Genomic DNA, 24,002 nt, shown 5'->3' with positions numbered 1-24,002 from the left:
TTCCACTCGGCAGTCAGTCCACTTGGCATATTTTGGTAATCCTTTGTTTTAGGGATGTTTGTATCATTAATGAATGTTTCTTGTTTGTTCCTTACAGGTCAGCTTGGTGGATTTTATGACAGACTTCTACAGCTGAGGGACAACTGTCTGTGGATCTCCAGGTAACTGTCATTGCTTCTGTTTCTTTCATGAGCTTCTCTGGTTGTTGTGACCTTTTCTTCGATTTTAGGCTGCAGTCCTCATTCCTTACCCCCTGTGTTTGTCACCTCGTGATCAGAGTGTTGTCCTGAGTTGCATCTTAGAGCTCCTTGGAAACATAAAGTGAAGGATGTGCTGGCTGCCCACTCAGTATGCAGCTCTTGTGTCCCACAGGTGGCCTTTGACCAGAAACCTGCAAGCTGCCTATTCATATCTAAGGAGATTTGCTTGCATTTTATGAAGATATAAATGGTTGAGCGCTAACTGGGTAAAGAACTGTCTTTCTGTCTGCGTGATCCTGCCATAACTGTGGTTAATGGAAGAACTCAGTGGCAAGGCAATTTTCTTGTCTCTAGAGAAACACTCTCACTTTTTAACTGGACAAAGCCCTCATCTACTTCTCACTTTTTTTAAGGTCTGAGATTTACTTGGTGTTTCTGCAGTAGATTTCAAAATGTTTCATGATTACATTAGTTTCATTCCTTTCTTTGAGAAATTCAAGATTAATGTAGGCATATGCTTCAACAGAAACCTACAAAAGAGCACTGGGTGTATTGGTTTGAAGACCACCATGCCAAATACACTAAGCCCCAGTCCTGCTGTGACACCAAGTCCATGGCAGTAGATTAGTGCGCTGCCTTGCAAGGTTGTTCAAGGCCCAGCCTTAACGAGTCAGATGAAAGCAGACTGTTTTTCAGTTTGGCATTCAGCCATCCTTGTTATGGTAGTGTTTGTGTTGTAAGCTCCTTGGGGCAGGGACTGTGGCTTTCTGTACGTCTTGAGTCACTCCAAGATTGTGGCCAGCATTCTGTGAACCAAAGCTAATAAATCAAAGCCAGCTTTTCCTCATGTGCTTCAAAACCTACTCCATTTTGGAACGAGCAAACCACGTACAGCTCACTGCAGGCTTTGTCAAATTATTCCTCCCCTTCACACTTGGACTCTTCTTCATTTTCCACACACTTAATACTCACCCAGCTCCTTTCTGTAACTGGCAGCTGATCCAATTACACACTAGAGGTAGAAATGCTGAAGTCTTACAGTTCAAATGTGGAATGATATGCATAGTCACTTTGTCACTCAAATCCTTTAAAAAAAAAAAAAGGAAAGAAAGAAAGAAAAATCAGACTAGCTGGCCATAATTAAGGGCAGAAAATAGAGCACACAGTTAATATCTCCGTGGTTTGCCAATACTGGGATGTCACAAGTACCAATCAGGAAACTGGAGCCATGTGGCTTCCCAGATAAAAACATGGGCTTTTTTCTTCTAGGGCTACAGTTAAATCCAGCTTAAGGTTCTGAATTAAACGAGTCCCTTAACCTCTGCAAGTGCACGCGATCCCTCCAGGTCAGAGATGAAGTTATTGGCAGGTCAGCATGGTGAGGCTTGTATTCTCTTGCCTTCAAAAAAAACGTTATGGCAGAAATGAAGGAATTAAGGTCCAACCCCTGGCAGAAGGCCAAGAAGCCAGAGGTGTATGGGCAGCAGCCCCCAGACGGAGAGGCACCGCGGGAGGAAAACCTGAATTATCAGAGGGCATGAACGTAGGCAGGGCCGTGTCAGGGCATCACTTGCTACTCAGGTCTCACTTGCTACTGCTTTGTGCAGCAAGGCACTTCATGGTAATGAACTTATCTGCTGCTCACGGGCAGCGGGATCTCAAAGGTAGGCTAAATCTGGGGTCAGCTGGATGGTGCTGTGTTCTGCCTGAGCTGTTTTCTGGAGTCCCCAATTTGCTTTTTGTTGCATTAACAGTACAAAACTGTAGCTAGAGTCAAATGTGGGATCCCAATGGCACCATCAGAATGTGCAGCTCTTGAACTATGCAAGTTGCCTGTGTAGAGTTGTGCCGAGAGTGAACTTGTTTTTTAGTGGAAAGGATCCCACACACTCACTCTAGATAATAATGAATCCCAGTAATAATGATCCATTTTGAATTATAGGTAAAGGTAGGATGGAGACATTGTGTAATAACAGATACTCCTCATTTGCACTGTTGGCATTTGGCTGCTGTGTGCACAGAGGGCTTATTTGTGTGCCTACTTCCAGAATTACATTTCTGGAAAATTCTGGTTGAGTTTCTCAGCTGTACTTTTGTTCAGGGTTTTGTTCAGAAAGCCAGTTAATTCAGCAGAACAAGCTTGTAAAACTGTGCAGCAGTAGCCCAGTAAAGCATCTTCCACATTACCAAAAATGTAGGAACCTTCAAAGCCTCCAAGCTCCTCCAGCTCCCACCAGAGAGCTAGAGCTGGGAATCCCATATGACAGAAAACAAGCAATAATTAAAAATCCCTATTTTGCCCAAAGAATTCCTTTGTTCGATGTATGTAAATGTCTTTGCTTGCTTGTAAGTGATTTCATTTTTGGTAGTTCCCTAGCTCGGTAATCTGAGCTTGGGAATAGAGGAGTCTGAAAGGAGTGTTACGCTGAAACAAAACACCTGTCTTTCAGTCAAGACTAAATTGACAAGCAACAATTTAGTTGTCTAAACTCAGAGCTTTCAGGATTTCAGACTACATAAATGTCAAGATGCCTAGGTAGGGCTCAAAGGTGAGCGACAGTGTAGGCAAATATACATTGGAACTTCAATTATCCAAACCCTGATAACTCTCAGTTACCTGAAATTTAAACATGTCTCCCCTCACTCGTAGTTTCCACATTTTTCTGTAAAATCCCTTTGTACGGAATTGCCTATGTCTTTGCCCAGCATAGTCTGTAAACTTCAAGAGCTCGTCTCCTAAGGAGCTTAGTGTGTCTGCCAGATCACAGCATCCGCAACCCCTCTCTGACAGAGCCTATAATTATCCTTTCATGTTACCTGTTACATTTGGATAGAAGTATTAAAATAAATAAATCTTCATTTTCATCTTTGTTGTCTCCAGCTGCATTCCACTTCTCCTTAGGCATGGTGTCACTGGGGCACCCTTCCTCGCAATACAGAGCATAGAAATGCCATTCCTTTAATAATTCGGCATAGGGAGGTTGTGTCCTCTAATGAGCAGATTGGATGGACTTCACTAGTTAGCAGAATTCACCATCGGTAAATTGGATTTCACAGACAAAATTCTTTGCTTTGTTACTCTCCTGTAGCACCTTTGACATCAACTGATATCTAAGAGTCAAACATGCTTCAGTATCCATATTTTTGGAGCTTAAAAACTGCTGGGATCCAAATCAAGATCCCCAGAGAATTTTTGCCTTACATGTCTCCTGTCTGTGGAGACAAGTGGTGGAGGGAGTCCCTCTCCTCTTGTCCTTGCTCTTCAGCAAGCAAGCATTGTCCCCTTTATTCTTTAGGGGAGGAATCTGAGACAGGGTAAGGACAGGAGATGCTTCGCAATTTCATCCCCAGTAGCGAGGACTCTGGGGGAAAAAGCATCTGAATACACTAGTACGATGAGCAGACCACTCTGCAGTAGGAGAGATGGCATACACTCATCTGTGCTATGGTTTCTTTTCAGATAAATGTTCATTAGTGGCACTGTGGAATAAAAGTTGCTGTGCAAGTGTTGCCTGCTCTGCAGTGGAGGACTTCTGGGTGGAATGAGGTCTCTGAACATGAAACTGGCAGCATGAGAAAGAATAAGGTTTTTTTTGGCCAGGTCAGGCAATGTCTGCCTTCGCTTTAGCTGAAAGCAAAGAGCTTGATCCTACCAGAACAAATGGCATAAGACATGGAGGATCCAGCATTGCAGAGCAAAGTAAAATCCTTTTCTCCATTGAAAGCAGAATTGCGTAAGAGAACTAGAAGGCAAAATGCAGTCCAGTTTCATCTGTTGCTTTGACTGGGAATGAGAAGAAAATTAAACTAAATGGGGATATTGTAAATTCTGTGGGTAAAAAGAAATCTCATTCTCCTGGCAGCAAACTAAGATTGCAAAGAAAATATAGCAACAGGAGACAGTCCAGAGAGTGCCCATTTCAATATTTAGGAAGTCCTAGTGTCTTAGGTGTTCCATGGTGATCAAAAATTGAAATAAATTAAAGTTGCATTTTAATTGAATTACACAATGACATCAATTTAAACATTAGTAAACAGATGCAATTTTGTGCAATGCTTTAAATTACATTTCTCACATATGCATTTAATTTAAATTTATTGAGATGGTTATTTATGTTAATAAAATAATTAAAAGCAGTTATTTAAGAGTAACTATGAAATAGCTGTGTAACTACCTATATTAATAAGACAGTTAGTTAAGGGATAATGTCTATTGCTTTATAGTGTAATTGCAATAAACAGCTGCTGAGTTTGATTAAGAGCTGAAGTGGAGCTAAAGTGTTTGAGCAATCTCAAAAGCTATTTGTTGTAAGTGTACTACAAAGCAATAGCGATTATTCCTATTATACAAAAAGCCATAGCATAAACATTAAAATATATTAAAACTCCTTAGTATAATGCTTTTTTCTTGGTTTATTCAAGCATCTCTCTGGGAATGGTGGGGCTAGAGAAGGAGAGGTGGGGCGTTGGTGGAGAAGAGGCTTTTGGGGGGCAATATAACGTGGTCAAACACAGTTTTGTTCATATCCTTATTCCCCCCTGCGTGAGAGTACACCTAACTGCAAGGAAGGGCACCATCGGTGTTTGGGGGCTGTGTTTTCTCAGGGGTGGCACCATTAAAGAATCTTTAGCTGGATCCCTCTCGAATTTTGTAGGAAAATTTCAGCGTTGGCCTCAGGTCTGACCTAGAAATTTCTTCGGCTTTTTGTTAGAATGTAAGAAGGGAGAGCTGAGCATATAGTACAAATCCATCTGCAACTTTGTCTATGAAATGGCTGCTGCCACTCCATAACTCCATCATTAACACATGAAGCAGACACTTCCTGGTCCCCAAGCGTATCCTGCTTTATGGCACTGACACATACCTAAACCACAGACCATTAATTTTCAGTGGGATCAAGTAAGCAAATAGGCATTACTTGTATTGCAGTTGTTATTTACAAACTCCATACTGTCCTGCTTCTGGGCAGTGGGATTGTACATGACGCTTTTGCCTTTAAAATTTCTGCTCTATTAGGGTGCCACAAGTTTTTTAGCAAGTCAGGAAGGAGTTGCTTAATTACTTAAAAGCTGCCTTATTTCACCTTTTATTTGAGAGCAGCTCTGAATGGTAAACTCTGACACATTGATTGAGGCACAAATGGACAGAAGTAGTCAGCTGCCTCTTGCTGCTCCTAGTTCAGGCACCTCTGTGGCTGTATTAAAAGTGAAAATCTCTCAGAGACCAGAAGTGCTATGAAATGCTGCTAAGCAAAAATTTTACCAGTAGAGATTTTGCATGTTTATGGTTTTGTAGTGAACTAGGTTGGCCAAGTCCTGGAGGAAGATCTGTTGGGAGGGTAAGAACATGTCCTGTGTGATCAGGCCCAGATCCCAAACTTCTCATGTTATTGGCTCTTGGGAATCACCCAAGGGGAAGGGCAGGTGATTCTGTCCCTGCAGTGAAGCAAGCTTGGGAAAAATGTACTGAAGTCCATTTGGTCAAAACCCACCAATTCATTCATGTCCAGGTTGTAGAGTTTTCACATCAAAATGTAAAAACTTCACAGTGCAGAAAAAGAAAAAAGAAAAAAAAAAGGTGTTACTGGTATATCTGCACTAGTTTCCTCCCTTTATGCAGTCTGTCCCACAGGAGATATGCTATCTTTGGCTAACCAGTCATATATATTATTTCAAAAGCCGTCCAGCTTGGCAAAGCCTGGTGCACAGCAATTAACCTGGGTGCCAATCCACTGCTAACCCCTATGGGAAGGCTTTTGTTCTGCTTGGTTATGGCAGCCGGCATAGGGGCGGTTCGGTACCAAGGGTGCTTGTGGGCAGGGCAGACAGGGTGCACCAGGAAGGCGCAGCTGCTGCTGGCATCTCCCCAAACCAGCCCCCTGGGTGCCTGAATGGCGAGCGGGACCCGCTGCGCTCTGGCGGCTGCTACCTTGGGAGGAGCTTAGGCAATGGCAGAGAAGCCCACCCAACATCCTCGTCTTGTTAAGCTTCTGGGGCTTGCAGCCCTTCCTAACTCTGCCCTGGGGAAAAACTGTGTAACAATGGATAAAAGACTTGGGCCTCCCAGCTTAGTTACAAAGGATTCTCTTCACTCATCCTCTTAGTGAGAAATCCAGTTGAATGCTTTTTGAAATCTTTCAAATATTAAAAATAAAATAAATCTTCTTATTCCATTCCCCGGCGAGGTTCTCGACTGCAGTGCCATGTTGTTGTGTACTTCAAGTCCTTTAAAATGTCGAAAGGACCCCCGTCAGCGCTGTGGCTGCAGCCAGGTACACGGAGAAAATGTTATTCAGTTCTTTGTGTGCCTTCAGAAAGTTGAAGGCAAAAAGCCCTTGAGCACTGAGAAGGGGAAGGTACAGTGGGTATTAAAATCACTGCTACCAGGCTGCAGGAGGCTTATTGCTACTAGCTGGCTTGGTTGGGATCAGCTTTGGAAAAGGGCTGGAGAAAGCCACGATGTTTCAGCCAGAGACAGGGCAGTATTGCTTACCTTTCACCTAGGCGCTTGAGTCATTGCTGTGTGCTGCTCAGAGCAGTTACTGTGGAAAATACTTGGCAAATCAGTTGTGAAAAGAACTGAAACCTGTTTTTGGCTGCCTGAGAAGCTAGTTTGCCTTTCCTTTTCTCCTCTCCTGAAATGTTTTATGCTCTCTTCCCTTGCTGCCAAAGTCCACCTAGAAATGCCCTACTCCCTCTTTGCATGTGCGTTTCAACCCAGTGGGGCCAAGGTCCTTCAAAACCCGCTGAGGTTACTTATAATCTGACAGGGTTGGGAGAATGAAAACTGTCCCTGGCTGCTGTCATGAAGGGACTCATGAAGTGACCCTGCTACCTGCGGTCTCAGAAGTCATTTTTCTTTGCAGAGAAAGCTTTGACCAAAACATTGTTGTCATTGTTTGGTAAACAAAATATCTTCATGGGAAGCTCTTGCAAGCAGAAAAGAGGTTTCTTCTCTCTGCCTTGCAATCTTTCTCTGTCCTCCCAAGGAGCTGTTGAATATTCAGCATCACCTGATTTTAAACTCTTCCTTTAAAGTCTTTGGAGCCTCTCAGTGTTATCAGAGGTCATACTGGTAGACTACCCTGGGTTAGAGCACACGAGAACCTGAATTTCTTAACAGTAGCTGCTTTCAATAAAGTATATGTTTAGCTTCATGTAAAAAACATCCACTGGCCCTGTTAGATTTTTTTTGACATCTCGCTATCTCTGAGTTTAGCTTTGGTTCATTAGTCAAGGAAATAAACAGCCACATTTCTTATTATTCACACTATCACAGAGTGTATTCCAAGCCTATACATATCCTGTAGCTTGTTAAATAATTCTTTATCCTTTAAGAAATTCCCATTAATCTCTGACCAAGAAGAGCAATAATAGGTTAGTTAGTCATCATATATAAAAATCTGAATCATTTTTACAAGTATCTTTAATGGCTTCCATTAATTACGTGCCTTCATAAAAAAGCTACCCCTCTCAAACACAGCATCCTTTCATTCTTCAAGAGGATCTAATTTCTGAAATAACTGAAATTAAGGCACTGACGCTTTGTTTGGGCAAATTAAGCAGAAAAAAATACACCTCTCAAGCAGAAGGTACAAGAATCATGTTCTATTAACTTGTCAACTATCTTCGTATTATTAGCAACATTTTACAAGTCAACCCAGTGGACTGCTATGATTAGCGCTACGCTGACAGCAAGATATTCCGTGCCTACTGGGTTGGGATTTTAGCAGCAGCCCGGGTGGAGATGAAACATCTTCTTCTCTGCTCTTTGCTTTGCCCCACATGTCCTGGGCTCAGGTTTTGTGGTGGCTGCATGGTCAGCAGGAAGGGGACCGTTACCCAAGGGCACAGTGCACGCTTCCCACCCCGTCCCTACTTCCTCCTCCTGCCCGCCCTGCTCTGAGGAGTGTTGGATTTCCCTGTGCTCAGCAGCTTCGCTGAGGGTGGCATCTTTAGGGGCAGATGGTGTTTTAGCCTATCATTTCTCTGATCAAAAGCACATCTTTTGGGGGACAAAGTGGTCCCATCAGAGGTGGACAGGCAGGCAGGACCAGTCCTTTCAAAGACAGCTCAGACTTCTGGCAGATTAAAGAGGCTCTGAAACCACGGCCAGGAACATTACATCGTTCATTCATTTTTTCTTGTTCTTTCTTAATTTAAGTATTAATTTGCTACCTTAAACCGACAATAAAAGGCAATATTCATTGCCCTGCCATCAGGGCTGGACTGAACAATATTTTCAAAAATCTTTCAAAACAGCATCTCCTGTGTTCATGTCTCTTCCTATGAAGACACCAGAGGCCCTGAGTAATGGATACAAATTTTCAAGGTCAAATGTAAAACAGAGGTAGCCTCTAATCCTTCATGGCCTCTTTAAACCCTTCCATAGTCTATAGACTGAGAAACACAGAAAAAGGGAGGGTGGCACCGAAGCCTCTTTCTCTACTGTTTTATTTCAGGTCATGTAAGCTTGCTCACTCTTGTGGAAGGCCTAAGGAGCTCAAGGAGGGGTTTAAAGAAGAGATCTTCCTCTCCTGTTCAGTTGAATAGTCATGAATTAGACTCAGGAGACTAAAGCTGTATAAATGCTTAAGGAAATCTTTTGATTACACATAGTTTTAAAAGATGCTAAAAACAGTTCTACTACAGTTAGTGGTGGATTTTTATGTACTTATTTATCTTAATTTATGATATTTTTCCCCTTCCCTGGGAAGCAAAGACTATCAATAGATAAGGGAAAGAATTCTGTGTTTTTGTATGCAGTATGAGTCCAATACTTGGCCAAGACCCAGATCTATTGTGGCAAGAAAGTAATACATGAACTAACTAGGGACCCAGACTCTCTGGCTAGCATCCAAGAAACATTAAAAAATGTAGTACTGCACATAACAAGTAGGAAGATGCATGCAAATGTTGATGTCTTATTGAAAATAGTTAACTTATTAATATGTTGGGTTTATAGGCATGCATTTGGATTTTAAAACGTACTGTCTAAGTTCATGCCCTGAAATTATCTGTTGAACTATTTCCCTGAAAATAGTATTTCAAGTAGTGCCACACTGGTGAGGTACTGAAAAAAAATGGCACTGCTGGATCCCTAGGGATGGAGTGTTTCCTTTGGGAGCATCAGTGCTGAAGTAGTGGAAGGGGTCCAGTTCAGCTCTTGGGAAGGTTTCTAAGCAATGGTCCCACTTTGTTTCTTCACCACGTCTTCCCCGCCTGCAAAGAAGCAAGGTGCATATGGCCCTTAGGAGTTTGTCATACAGGTAGCAGCATTCAGTGTCTATAGGTTCATGTGAAAGATGTGGGTCAAGAGCTTTGTGTGGTACCCAGAGATCTTCAAAGAGCATTAGAGACTGAGGATCATTGGTTAGTATAGGATTTAGTATGACATTGATGCCAGCACCTAGAAAGAACCTTATTCCCATGAGTCTTCTAATGGATGCAAGGTATGGCTCATATTGTCATGTCCATGCTGCTTATGACTTCGAAGTCTGGAGAACATTATAGTTTTCCATCTAGATCAGTTTTGTCATCCAGCCCTGGTAAGCTATAAAAGGTGATTTGGTCACCCCTCTTGCAGACAGTCCCTCCACTAAGCAAAAGGTCCATGATTATGCATAGCTACTGGCTGAAAGCATAATAGGTGAGGAAAGATGCTTGAGTCTTTACTTCTCATGTGCATTTATATGCAAGCCAGCTGCAATCTGGTTCCCAATTAATGTCATACAATTGGTAATGCAACCCTCAAATGTTTTTATTTTCACTGCCAGAGGTGTCCTCACCATTTTGCATGTTGGTTTGAACATGCATTAAGAGTATTTTGTTGCACGTTCGCCAGCATGTGCAAAGTAACTGCAATCACAAAAGTGCAAAGAAGTGTATAGGAAGAAACCCACTGGAAAAGTAAGTGAGGTCCGGATGAGACAGTGCGTATAGAGCAGACAGTACTGTCCTGTGAAACATTACAGGAGTTTCAAATGATAATTTCTCCCTATCAAAGCAATTAGAAGAAAGATTCAGTGGCTGTACTTTTATTCACAATCATAGTTATCACTAGCATTCACAAGAGGTGTTGAATTCCTGTTTTTTATGCTTTTGCAGTAGTATTTTATCCCTTTTCCTCTAGAATTATATATATTTTTAGTAGGGAATGGCTTAATGTTAGGACTAACTGGTGAATGGTGAGACTTGGTTTTCACTTTTTTTATGTGACCTTACTTATTCCCTTATTCCCCATTCCCGTCCCATTCATTTTGTAGGAGCTGAAAGACCAGTTTCATGGTTGATGTTATACTAAGCAAGCTTGCTCGTGCAGTGTTGTGTGTGGTTTTTTTTTCTAATCTCTCAACTCTAATTGTTGCATACAAATTGTTTAATAAATAATGTTGGACAGGGAAAAAAAAGAATAGATATTAATTAAGAAAAGGATTTAGGCTGACTCAGTTTCATACATGAGACAAAAGGTTAAGTAAATGCCAAGGCCGCTATGCCTCTTCAAACAATGAATATTAGTTTTAGAATCATTAATGTCTGCTTAGAAAACAGAGTCATACTGGAGACTTGTATGCCAAAATAACCAAGGCCAGGGCTGTTTCTTTTCAATCTGAAACTAAATTATTCTCCAATAGAGGGCTAAATGTATGCAATTAACAGTGCTAGGTAGGACAACAGGGAATGCCACTTTTAATATGTAGCCAAATTGAGATCAAGTTTTTCTTTGAATCTGGTAACTTGGACATTTAATATGCACAACCAAGCTCTGCAACAGAATTAGTGAAAAGAAGCAGATAATTAACTCCTTCACTGCTTGTCAATGGAGACAGAGTGATTAGCCTGCTGTTTACTGATTTCTGTCTTCTAAAGTTGCTGGATCTACAAAAGCGATGTTTTTTTTCAAGTACCTTCCATATGTGGGCAAAGATTAAGACAGTTGTGTAGTCTCTGTTAGAAAGGGGATTACTACATTGTATTTTTAAAGAAAACTTCATCCTGGGAAAGATTAGTTTCTCAGACGGGGGAGCTGAGGTTGGAACAAACGTGACCATACGAGTTTAACTAAAAGTGCTTACTTGGTTTCTGAGTTGAAAAGCTTTAAGAAGAGTGGGCTGAAAGGTTCAATTGTATATTTTAAAACTAAATAACAAAATACTTTCTAAGCAAGTGCGTGACTCTCGTCAGTATGTAGGCAAACATCAAGATACTTATTAAAACTTCCCAGCACCCTCAAGTGTAAAAGAAATGTTGTCTACTAGACAAGACAAGTTACTTACATGTTAGTATCACCCATTTAGTATGACTGTACCTAATAACGTTATTTATTTCCCATCCAGTGGTCTCTAGGAAGATGAATATATTTATTCCCAATTTACTGCAGGGAGGTGAGGTAAAAGTTGGTGAAGTGACTTGCATAAGGCAACTGAGTTGAGCAATGTCCAAATGGGTCTGGAGCTCGCCTCCAGAGTCCTTGATAAGCTGTAATCTCATAGAATTTGCCTAGGATGTCTGTAAATTACAATTTTTGATGGGGCAACAAATCCAGTCCAATTGCTGCTGTCTTTCTAGGCCTAGTTTGGCTCTGGAAAGTTGAAACCTGCAAAGTTCAAATTTTATTTTCAACTTCTAATTGTATCTAAACTAAGTCTGTGCTTCCTTGCACTGGGTTCTGCTTGAGCTTAAAGCAAAAGGGCATTATCTTCCACTATGTGTAACTCAGTCTTTTCCCCCGTCGAGAAGACTTTCAAAGCAGTGCATTCGGTTGCAGCAGTGACTCCCACTGAAGTCAACAGCCACATGCAAATAAATCCTCTGGTTTGGAAATGGTGCACTTAAATAGTTCAAGTTTTGTTTCTAAGGCTGAAGTGCATTAACAGCTCTCATTTAACAGAGTAAATACTATTATGCTGAAGTCCTTTGCATTGTCATCAACAGGAAGAGAGAGCTCTGCTCTAGGGCTTGTTGAAGGGGATGTACTGGAATGCATTGTATTTACATTCAGCATTTGTGCCATGACTAGACCTCCCTCTCCAGTTTCTGGTGCTTGCTGCTTCCAAGAGAAAATACCTTATCTGGAGAATGGGCCTGTACAGGGACACGTGCTCAAGCCCAATTCTGAGCCTCGTACCTTGCTGCTGCTACGAAAGAGCAATATTTTACCTGACCACTTTTAAATCATCTTAATTAAGACCATTTGGAAAGAACTGGTGCTTTTTCTGATTGTGAATCTTGATCTTTTCCTTTGGATAATTTTCTCTGTGGAGATAAGGACTCCAGGTGATTAAAGTTTGTTCCCTCCTACCCAGCTGGCCTGACTGCTGGGTGTGCAGGCAGACTCCAGCAACGTGAAGGTCTCTTAGCTGAGCCATCGTGGTGGTCCCAGCCACGTGCAGGGGCTCTGAGCAGACTGAGGCTCTCAGTTTGGCTCTCAAGCAGCGTGGCCAATGCCATCAGAAAGAAAATCTCCAGGATGCCTAGTATCACGGCACACTCGAACTCATGATTTTATTCTTTATGGATAGGTCTCAGCACTCCCAGTCTATCCTGACAGGCCCTGTCTCTGCTCATCCTCCCATCCATCAAATCTACCTTTGTGGCAGCACTCTGCGACCAACCTGGGGCAAGCAGAATGGCCCCGAGCCCTTCTTCCTGATGTCGCTAACCACAAAAGCAGAGAAGATTAGAGCCCAAACTGCTGAGTATTGGGAGCAGCCTGGATGTTTCTTTCCCTCTGCAAAGTGACTTTTCACAACGTGACACAGAGCATCCTCACCCCGTGCTTCTTCACCGTGCCAGCCATGTTCTTGGTGGGTTTCTGTAGCCACCTGTGGTCCTGATGTCTCAGTGACGGGGCATCTGGGATATATATACATAACGATGCAAGCCTCTTATCAGCCCAGGAGTCCCTAAAATAGTGAAGGAAAAGGAAAGTGAGGCTGTGTTTGTACAGGACTGCTCACAGAGGTATTACTGTTGTACTTTTATACTAACGTGCTCGGTGTGGCAGCGGCAGGGCAAGCTCAGCGAGCGCTGGTGAGTGCTGGCAGCCCTAAGCCCCTGCTGCCCCAGCGAGAGCCAGTCCCGCATTGATCTCGCCGGCTGCTCCAATCCTCTCTTCCCTCCCTCCAGGCTGTTCCAGGCCTTTCTCTCAGTGCCTTCACAGCTGGCTCTGATCTGTGCTCCCTCGGCTTCTGCCTGCGCCTCCAAACCCCGGCACGCCATCATTCCATGCAGGCACTGCCACAGCCCCTCTCTCCCCCACCGCTGCAAGCCACTGCATCTCGGCTCTGCTGCCTCCCTGCCAGGCGCTACCTCTAACCTCACTGAGCCCCATGGGCTCCTTCACTACTCTCTTACTTTTTCTTCTTTCACACGCCCGTGTCCTGAGACAAGCCCCGTCCCGCTCCCCCAAGGTGTGACGGCTGCCGCTGGCACCTCTCCCGACACCACTGCTCCTCCACCCTGGCTCCTGGTCGGGCAGAATTCAGCCATCGCAACTCACCGGGGCACAAAAGGTGCTTACACCGAGCTTGGTCATTCCTCAAGAGACCTCACCCAGTTTTATAGCGCAGCCTGTCCCATCAATTAGTGTATCTCTCAGCACCGACAGGCTGGACAAGGGCTCGGCTCTGCTCCTCGCGATGTTTAATCCCCAGCGCCAAGTCGGCAGGACACCGTAGACTATTGGGTTCCGCTCAGGCATAATTCCATCATTACCATTGATTTGTTCGCTCATGCTCCCCACGGTGCTTTTAATCAACTCTCCATCTTTGTGCCTTCACACCTTTACGCTTTTCATGATTGGCTCTGCTACCTTCTGCCTCTGCAATGAAATAGTACCATAGAAATCCGCCTGCATCTTACATACATTAACAATTCCATTTCTTCTCTCTCTGGTCCAGTGAAGGGATCTCCCTCTCCCACAAAGGCACCACTGTCTCTGCAAAGCGCTCCAGTAAGCGTGTGGGGAATGGCTTCTATTCATTATTTCTCGAAGTCCAGTACAATGGGTTATAATTAGTTACTGGCCTCCTTGGTTTACTCTACCTTCAGAGGCTCTTTTATATCTTAAAAGTGAAGGGAGATGCTGACATTAATTTTGGCTGTCTCTCCATAGCATTGTGCAGAAAAGATAAAACTAACACACAGGTAAAGGGATAAGTAGCTCACTAGCCAAAAAAAAAAAAAAAAAGAGTAGCAAATAGGGTCATCATCACATTCGTTTCATGAAAGTAGTGTGGTGTTGGATAGAACTCATTAGCCTTTTTGTTCTGCATTCGCGCCATCATTTATCAGCGGCTGTATCACATGTCACAGATACGATCCTTTCTGGCATCCAGTGTGGGACCAAAGGGCTCCCGGAGAATGCTGAGTTTCGATGCCAGGGCTGTGCCGCGTGATGCACTAGGCGCTGTATTAATTGTGGCAGATAAAATTTTTTCCAATATACTCCTAAAGGGACACTCAATAAAGCAAAGTAGTGTGATTTACCAACTCAAAGAAGCATGGGCAAATAAAAACACATCATGGGCCTGTTTTTCTTTCCCCTAAACCTTCAGTAGTTTGTTAGCACTGGAAGTGTTTGGAATTGTTTGGAAAAAAAAAAAATACCCTAATCAGTCCACAGCAATGTGCAGGCTGCTTTCAGTGAAACACTTAATTTTAGTTGTGTCTCAAGTGACTGTGACCTGTCAAATCTTTAAAGAAGTCTGCTTCTTCTTTAAGCTATGACTCTGGCCACTTTTGTGCATGCATATATTATTCTCCACTGCAAAGTGCAGTTTGGAAGTAGTTTTAGAAGTGTACTTGGAGCTCTTCCATGAACTTAGCCCTTCAGTCTTTGCAGAAAATACCTGGACTTTTTTTTTGCCGCCTGGTAATAATATTGGCATCATACTAATAGGATCTTTAAAAAAGCAATGTAATGAACTCCCAGCTATAAAAGCTGAGCAGAACTAGGTAGAAAGTTTGTATATATCTACACACATACATGAGTATACATGTACGCATGTACACACACAGCTGTAGGTAGTACACATGCATATGTTTCATAGTCACACACAAAACAGAGCCTACAATTTTTCACTGCTGTATTGAGGACACAAGTTCAGGTCCTCACCGCGATTGTGCTGGGTGTGGGTCTCCGAGCAGCTGCCAGCTGATGCCTGTCCACATCTCGTATCAGTGCAGAAATATGTGGGAAGGGAGAGAACTGCAGCCTTGTTCAAGCAGCAGAAGTTGCAGTTAGCATTTTAATACATCATTTTAAGAAAATGTCTCACGTTTGAAAGCGGTACACATCCGCCATCCCATCTGAGCACACGGGAAATGCTTGTTTAAATAGTTCGAGCATCAGAGCAGGACGTGCAGAGGCTGATCCCGACCCTCTAGACTTGGGCAAGTCAGTTAACCCTGCGACTTGACTGCTGAGAGCAACGACGTTTGCTTACCCCACAGGCAGATTGTGAGGATTAATTAATATTTGCAAAGTGCTTTGAAGATGAAAAGTAGCATGTTAAGTACTATAAAGTATTATTAATAGTGATAACAAACTGATAATTTTGGAGTATGTAAGTCTTTTCTTAACCTTTTCTAACAAGACCTTTCATTTCAAACAGCTGAAGAAGTAATACAACTACAGCCAGAGTGCCTGAGCCCCTGTTTTCTAAGGCACTGGGGATATGCTGATGGAGCAAGGCACTAAATAAGTACAAAACACATTCAATTTCACCTTAAAATAAGCTATGATATGTTTTAAAATACAGTATGATGCAGTGTACTTTCCATGTACCAAGGTAATACGTCTGGGGTGATTCTGTCTGTTAAACGTGTTAGAGTGGAGCAAAACAGCTTTGGAAAGATTCAGGTTTGGAGCCTGTGCTTTGCCTTCTACCAGCTGTGAATGCATGCCAAAATTTCTGCATTTTACATGTGTCCTGGTGATGGTTTCAACCAGTAGCTTCCTGCTCGCCTGCTCCTGGGCAAGCCACGGTGACTTGTGCAGTCACACTGTGCACAAACATTGCTGTAGGAGGCTCAGCGAGCTGCGAGCCTCTCCTTGGGCCATCCACAGTCTGCGCTGCCCAGGGAGAAATGCCCCGGTTGCCCGCAGTCCCCTCTGTGTGCAGCCACGCAGGGAAGGTCGGGGGCAAGAAGTAGTGATATGCAGAGCATGGGACTGCATGTTGCCAGCAAGGGCTCCTGCCGTTACCCATTCGGATGTTGTGCCAAGAAAGTCAGGCACTGATAGCAGCCCCAGTCAGGAGGAAGTCTGTCAAGGTATTTAATTTGAAACAAGAAACAGTTCAGGCTTCTATGGCCCAGGTCTTTAAGGCCGGTTTTCTGGCATTATGAAAAATGCTTTCCCTCTGAAAACTTTTGAGATCTAAGAATTTTGTCTGGAGCATAAACAGTAGGACTCTCATGAAGAGTAAAATTTATTTCTTTGCTTGATAGGGTCAAGTAACTCTAACTGGGATTAGCTAATGTTTCACAGAGCCTGATGTTTTTGAGGCTAGGAAATCCCTTGAGGAAGGAAGATATCCACGTTTGATGAGAAGCTTCTAATAAAATTAGATATTGCTTCTGAACTTATCAAAGGAAAATGGGAAGTAATGAAAATTAGAAGTGTAGCTCTGAAATCTTGTAGAACCCTGACAAGATAATGATCTGGCATTCACTGTCCACAAGTTTTTCCTTGTTCTGCCCCATTTCCCATGCACACACAGTCCTGCACACACAACCCCTGCTTCTTTCTCCAGTCAGATGACTTCAGTTGTCTCTCATTTCCCCTGTCAGCAGACCCACCTCTACACTCCCCCAGGCAAAGAAAAAAAGAGAGGGAATGAGAGAGAGGGAGAAAAGAAACAAAAGAGAACAGCAGTCAGGCTGGGGTAACTTGCCAAATGCCAGACTTTCTCGGATGAGTTATTGCTGAAGACAGGAATCACCAGCAAAACAAAGGATAATCTCCAAGACAGCAAATATAGCTGTCCTATTCCCTTAATCTCTTTCTGAATTATTAAGTGAAGACCTGGGACATTTCCGAAAAAGCAGGACTTCTTTTATGAGAGGGAAAAGGCTTGTGGCTTTGACAATTTGTCTGTGGTCAGAAGGCAAACTCTGGGGCCAGTGTTCCTTATGACTTTTACATGAACAAAATAGGAGACAGTAAAAGTAGAAATAAGAGAAGATGTTTTGAAGAAGGGGAAAGCACTTCCACCACTGCTAAAAATATATGTTTTAACTGTTTGCCTTCCTCTTTGCAAGCCGTTAAACTTTTCACTCTAGGAAAGATCAGAAATAGGAGAGATTTTCAGACTGTTTGTACTGTATCTATTTTCTGTGTTCCTGGACTGTTCTTTCTTCATGCAACCTTCATCTGGAAACTTGCCTGCCAGAGACACCAAAAGAAATTGTTTGCATTATTCTTTTCTTTTCATGGGATTCTCCCAAGATAAGCTAGCTCTACCATACCTGATATTGGTTTCTAAAAAGAAACTAGCTATGGGGGGAACTAATAGGGGGAGATACATAATGTGAAATACAAGTGAGAGAAGTGATTTTATTATTGCCCAGTGTACAACAGAGATATAAAATCTAACTGTTCAAAATCTGGAATTTGATCTTTCTTTTCGGTTCATTGCGCATGCACTCTGATACCTGAAACTCTAGCAAGGACACTGATCAGGTTTTCTTTTTCGTTTTCCTCTCCTTTTTTTTTTTTTCTTTCCCTCCAGGTGACTTTAATCTGTAATATCAGCAATAATCACTGTGGTATTGTTGCCTAGGCATTCTTGAAGAGTCAAAAGTGGACTGTAATTGAAGAGTTCATTACCAAGATCAGTTGGCTCCTTGATTACAGTGGCAAGGTGAAATATATATCCTCACCAAAAAGCAACTGCTAAACCTTTAGAGAAGTCACCCACTTTTCACTCTTTTTCATTAGGACCCCGACAAGCTTGTCAGCAAAATTAAAGGTATGTCATTCAGATCGTGCATGCATTGCAAAGGACTATAAACCTGCCAACCTCTTTGATGAAATAAAAGGGTTTTATTTATGATTCATGTAGGAATATGAGGTTATTTTTATTCTGTCAGTACACTAATAATCAGACAAGAGCTCAGGAAATGAGAAGGCAAACTGACAGGGAAGGTTCTGATAAAGGGGGACCCTCTAGGGTATTTTGCCCCCTTTGTAATCTCCTCCTTTTTAGTGAGAGGCTATAAGCATGGCATAGCATGATCTTGCAACTAGCTCGGCTCGTAGGAACAAAGGGAGTAGCTACCTAGCAGGACCTGCGGTATAATTCCACAAGAAAAATACTTCCACCAGAGAGGTCTGCATTGCTGTGGTGATGTGAACAGGAGCATCCAATCTGGTTTTCCAAGAGCGCAGTGAGTTGTAAAGATACCCTTCTTTCCTACTTGCTTTCCTACTGGGCAACGTGACTAATCTTAACAAAAAAGGCGACTGTAAGCCTCATACAGAGCCATTGCAAATTTGTTACCTATTTGTTTTATACTAATTTGGACCGACCCAAAGCAGAGCATTTTCCAAGCACTCCCAGCCTAGCTGAACATGAGATACAGCAGCACAGTACAGGGAGGATGGGGAAGTAACTCCCTTCGCAGTCCCTGATCAACATCTTTGCTTGCGGAGGAGCTAGGTAGCAGGCTACATTTCAAAAGTGTCTTGTCCTAGATGTTTCAAATGTTTTGGCAGTCTGCAGCTGCTTCTGTTCTGTCCTAGCTCAGCGAAGCTTCTGGAAGCGCATTTTGTGCCTATTGGTGTAAGCTGTCATTCATACCACAAACGCCACCATGATTACAGAAACACTCCTTGTGAGTAAAAAGGTATCACTGCGTTAGCTGGCTGGCCTTAAGTACAGTAGTTTGCTGAACAGTGGTGTGCTGGCAGGAAAACACAGACTAGCAAAATATATGCAGGATGAAGTGAAACAAAGTTCACTGGAGGAAAGAAAATAATACTAATCCTTCATTCAATAAGCAGTGAGTTAAGTACATTTTGCATGTTGAAGAAACGTAAAAGCAAAGGGAAGAAAGCACACATATAAAGGTGGCAGGACTGCCTTCCTCTCTAAAGACAACATATGGGGCATTTAGATATTAATAATACCAGGAGTTATGCCAAAGCTGCTAATATAAAATGCAGCCTCTGGTTTAAGGTTCCACAGAGTTTCAGGGTGTTTGAATTCCCTCTGACCAGAGAATCCTGCTGAAGTGAAGGGATGATGTTAACATTTTCATGCATTGTTTAAATCATTGAATAGACCTACAGAGGATTATAACCAGTGTTTAAGATGGGATTACATTTACTCTCCAGCTTTGTGATCTCTGCCATAATTTTCCATACTCAGATTTGTGCCTCACAAAGTTTTGAGAACTTTGGGTTTGGTTACATGGGGCTGGCTCTGAAAGGATGAGTCACGATCCAAGCAGCAGAGATGCTCTGAACAGAAACAGACCTGTTGTTGGACCTACAGCTAGTCTCTGTGGCCGTCTTGGGCATCCCCACAGCAACATCTCTCCCAGTCTTGTTGCTTGTCCCACATCATCCCACTGATGCTAAGATTAGGGGTAAGTCATAAGGCATTTACAGAAACATATTGCACTGCTGCCCACTGTGTTTTACGTGTTCTGCTCCAAGCAGCAACTGAAAGAGTTGGTGAACACGTTTCCCTCTGCATGCTCCTTTCCTTTTCTTATCCTCATGGTGCTTTCTGGATAGTCACCTGCTTTCTTTTCCCATGGAGAGTCATGGAATCAGCTTCTCTTCTTGTGTGTTTGCCTTTTTTTTTTTTTTTTTAACAGCTACAGCAAAACGTATTTCTAACAATTTAAAACTCTTGATGGCAAAATATGCTGCCATTAGCAAAGGAGCTTCAGGACAGAGGCAGGAAGTGACATTATCTTTTCAGTGTCTTCTAAAAATTTGGTTAGATGTCAGGGGCTGGAAGCAGCAGGATCCTGCCATCTGCAGAACACTTGGTGCTGGCCCTTCTGGAGAAGCAAACCAACTGGCAGGAGCTGCCTGGGTTTATGACTATGGTGTAGTACTGAAAGGACAAAGAGAACCCCAAGGTGTTGCTGTCCCTTTAAAAACCTGCTTTATTCTATTGACTCAATGATTTCCGATAAAGCATAATTTTATTTCTCTCAGCTAATTACAAACTGCTCTCTTCCAAACTGTTGATCTTTTCACACAGCCAAAGGCATCACCAGCAAATCAGACCCAAGATTTGGGGGCTGTGATACTGCACCGCTATTCCCTGTAGCAGCCAAATACTTCTCCTTGTACCTCTCAAGCCTGCCATTGTGCTGGAAAGTAGAGCAGGTAACTACTTCATCAGTCCAAGATTTCATTCTCGTGGAGCACGGAGGTTCATTATACTTACTTTATCAGCAGTAAGGTTTACTGCCGAGTCCATGAGAGATATTCATGTGAAACATGAGCAGAGAGAGAGGCATTGCATCTTTTCATTAATAAGCCCTCTTCTGGGATCCGGCATTAGTGAGATTCAGCGGATCATAGAGCACAGGGGTATCATTTTTACATGATTACTCTAAATTCTTAAACCAGAGGCTTAGGAGAGAGGCTTCGCACAAAAGCAGCCGTGGGAATTGTTAAATGATTGGCACAGCACTCGCGATGGGCTGAACCACTCTGGGTACCTCCAGTCATGGGGGGTACCAGCAGGCATTTTATTACCTGCCATCAAGGGAAAAGTGTAAAAGAGGGAGTCTATCAGACAGAGGAAGCTGTGCTAACCCTGTGAAATACCTCTGTAGTTCTGTCTCTCCTCCTGAACAAACCTCTTGCCATAATACTTATGCAGGGCTTCATCACACCGCCCAGACTAAGCTGTTCTCTTCCCTTGCTGTGTCTTTGTGTCTAGGCTTGTTTTTGTCCCATCTGATCCCACCTTCTCTAGTATGGCTACCAAAATAATCCCTACGCAACCTCCACCCCCAAATAATTAACTTGACTGAGCAGAGGGTCATTTAATTCCACCAAACGTGATATCTCTGAGATACATTTTGTACACGTGAGAAACTGTGGGTGGCCCAGAGGATTGGTACACAGCTAGCAAATCTTTGCTAGGTTGTGAGGCTGATGACATTAAGAGAGAAAGGATCTGGAGGCCTACATTGTTTTCTCATTGTTTTCTCATGTCATTACATGTTCCTTCTGTGACTTCATGCAGTTCCATCCAAAAACATTGCCTTGTACTCCCTCTGTCTCTGCTGTTCAGTCCTGTCCTGCCAGGCTGTATGCGAACCAAAATCAGAAAGCTGATGTGGCTGAAAAAAAACTATTTGTTTTCTCCTAGGATTAGTCTTCAACTGTGTAAGTTCCTCAGTCAGTTCCAAAATACAAATGCACAAATGCTTATCCCAGCATGAGAAAAGAGACCCCACAGGGACTGAAGGGACTGGACTGCTTCTGTCATTGACAGTGTCAGCTTATATCAGCCAAAAGTTTTGGCTGAGCTGTGGCTTCTACACCCCATTTAGAAAATGAAGACATCACTAATTCTTTACTTCTTACAGGTCCGCAAGGATAACATTGCCAACATTTGCCATGAGTGTTAGCAGCAAAATAATTCCGGCACTAATTCCTGACTTGCTGAGGTCTAACTGCAAAAACCTCCAGTATCACTCCCCCAGTCAGTGCCCAAGCCTGATCACTGGTAGCTGGAGATTGTTGTAAGGTCTGAGGCTTAAAAGACAGAAGAAAGGAGAAGGAGAAGATCAGTGAATTTCCAGCTTTGGTACAACAGACCTATGAAACCTAAGAGCCACATTAGAGATTTCTGAGGTATCTTGCCATAAATTATTCCGGGCCTTGGTATAAATCCATTGATTTTCAGGTTTTTAGTAACAACCAATTATAGGCAGAGATGCTTCTCTTTGAGGGGACTTCATTCAATCTAGTGCTTTCTGCAAGTCCAAAAAGAAGAAGGAAAAAGGAGAACCCAGAAGGTGAGGTCATGTGGGGCGCTGAATAATCCAGATCAAACAGCAACGAACACCCGATTAGAAGCCAACACATTTCTCTTTTCAGTATCTCTGAAATTGTTTGGCAGACTTAATTAGAAACAGGTGCAAGCTATAATATTTATTGCAACAATGCATCATTTTTGTCTGTTTCCAAGGTCATCGTTCTAGCCAATAGGAAGCCAGCAACCCACAGGGAGTATAACTTAGTCTATATGGGTAAAACATGAATTACTTAACCCTTTATCTAGTGGAATGAAATACAACATTGCACAAAGCACAAAGCTAACAAAATGGAAAATCCTGTGAGAAATCTTTCATGATAACAGGTTCCAGTGAAGTAAGTGACATCACCAGCTGAGCTAATAGCCAGCCTTAGGTAAAATGGAGTAGGTACAGATAAGGAAGGAGAAAAACACATTTTTTTTTACTACTTCTCTTTCAAGGGCCTGGGTTTATGTAGAATTTGCTGCAGTAGGAGGCCATGATTGTATGTTATCTAGCGCCTACTGTACAGTTGGGTCTCATGCGTTGTGTTCTGCTAAGCTTTAGCAATCTATTTCTTGGGCTGTGTCTGTCTCCAGAGCCATCAGGCTGCAGATGCACCTGTACAGCAGCACCTAGACACCGCTTCCTTGAGCTGCCAGTTGAGCGTGCCAGGATTTTCAAGCGAGAGGCGCCACGGAGGTAAAGCTGTTGTTTTTTCCTGCCTTTAAAGACAGCAGACTCAGAGAGATGAATCCATGTATTTCAATGCATCTGAGGGTAAGTGTCCCAAACATGATTTCACCTGGTCCCATGGTGCTTTCTTTGGTTAACACTGGCAGTGCCCTTGGTTACAAAAAAGCCCCGTTTTCAAAGCTGGCACTTAATTTCCTCTTGTAAGTTTTTCTCATAATCTTTGTAGGAATTCTTTGTGCTTTTGTGATCATTTGGGAATGAAGATCTCTGAAATTCTATTTTATTCCTTTTAAATGTGACAAATATAAATATGGAAACAAGGCGGCATACGTTAATAATAGAGATGTGTGAAATTGTGGGATTTTTGCCTTTTTGCAAAAGCCGCAAGAAGATGCCAGTATTTCTGCAGACGGAAACTATTTTTTCCACCTTCAAAGCATCACACAGCATAAAATCTGTGGCTATTTGAGTATTGTTGGGTAGATGTTAAAGGTAACAAGGAAATAGAGACTCTCTTGTGACAATTTATACAAACTGGCTCCTATCTCGTTCTTTTGACAACCACAACTCCCTGAAAGGCACCTCAGCATCTAGTCATCACCATTGTCCAGATTAATTATGATATTTCTATGGTGAAATAATAATATCCTCCGTGATCTCAGGAATCATTCTTAAAAGAGTACCATCCGTCCATTCTGAGGTAAAACAATCTAGGCACATGGTGCTGATGGATCTGGGATTAAATTGTGAGCAAGCGTTTATTAAGAGACAGATCCTGCAATCATGTTTAGAGAGCTCAACAGAATACAAGCTGATGATTAGAGAGGACCCACTCTCCCCCACACCTCAAGCAATGTCCCAGCACTGAATCCTTGAGAAGTTCAGACCTAGTTGGAAACTTTGCAGCTCAACATCCTTACTAATTTTCTTCTCTTCAGTGAATTTAATATCCCACACATTTAAACTGTGCCTGGCTCATGGCTTGCAAATCCTTTTAACAGTAGGTTGGTGAGTCTTTACATCATCCTGTGCATCACAGGATTGCTTAGATAATCTGTTCCCTGAAGTATTTGTAAAATCTCCTCACTGTAATTTCCCCCT

General features: G+C 42.7%; 1 protein-coding gene across 1 annotated transcript in view; it reads left to right on the top strand.

The window, feature by feature from the left end:
• Positions 1-18,020: 18,020 nt before the first annotated feature.
• LOC308193342 (uncharacterized protein) overlaps positions 18,021-24,002 on the top strand; it is a 39,809-nt gene continuing 33,827 nt past the window's right edge. The window contains exons 1-3 of the mRNA XM_080587943.1: positions 18,021-18,070; positions 18,148-18,178; positions 22,805-22,907. The gene's annotated coding sequence lies outside the window, so the exon portion shown is untranslated. The remainder of the gene's footprint in view (positions 18,071-18,147; positions 18,179-22,804; positions 22,908-24,002) is intronic.

Source organism: Anser brachyrhynchus (genome assembly GCF_964034855.1).
Source record: "Anser brachyrhynchus genome assembly, chromosome: 3".
In the NCBI taxonomy this organism is placed as follows: domain Eukaryota; kingdom Metazoa; phylum Chordata; class Aves; order Anseriformes; family Anatidae; genus Anser; species Anser brachyrhynchus.
This window is presented reverse-complemented; position numbering and strand designations above follow the sequence as displayed.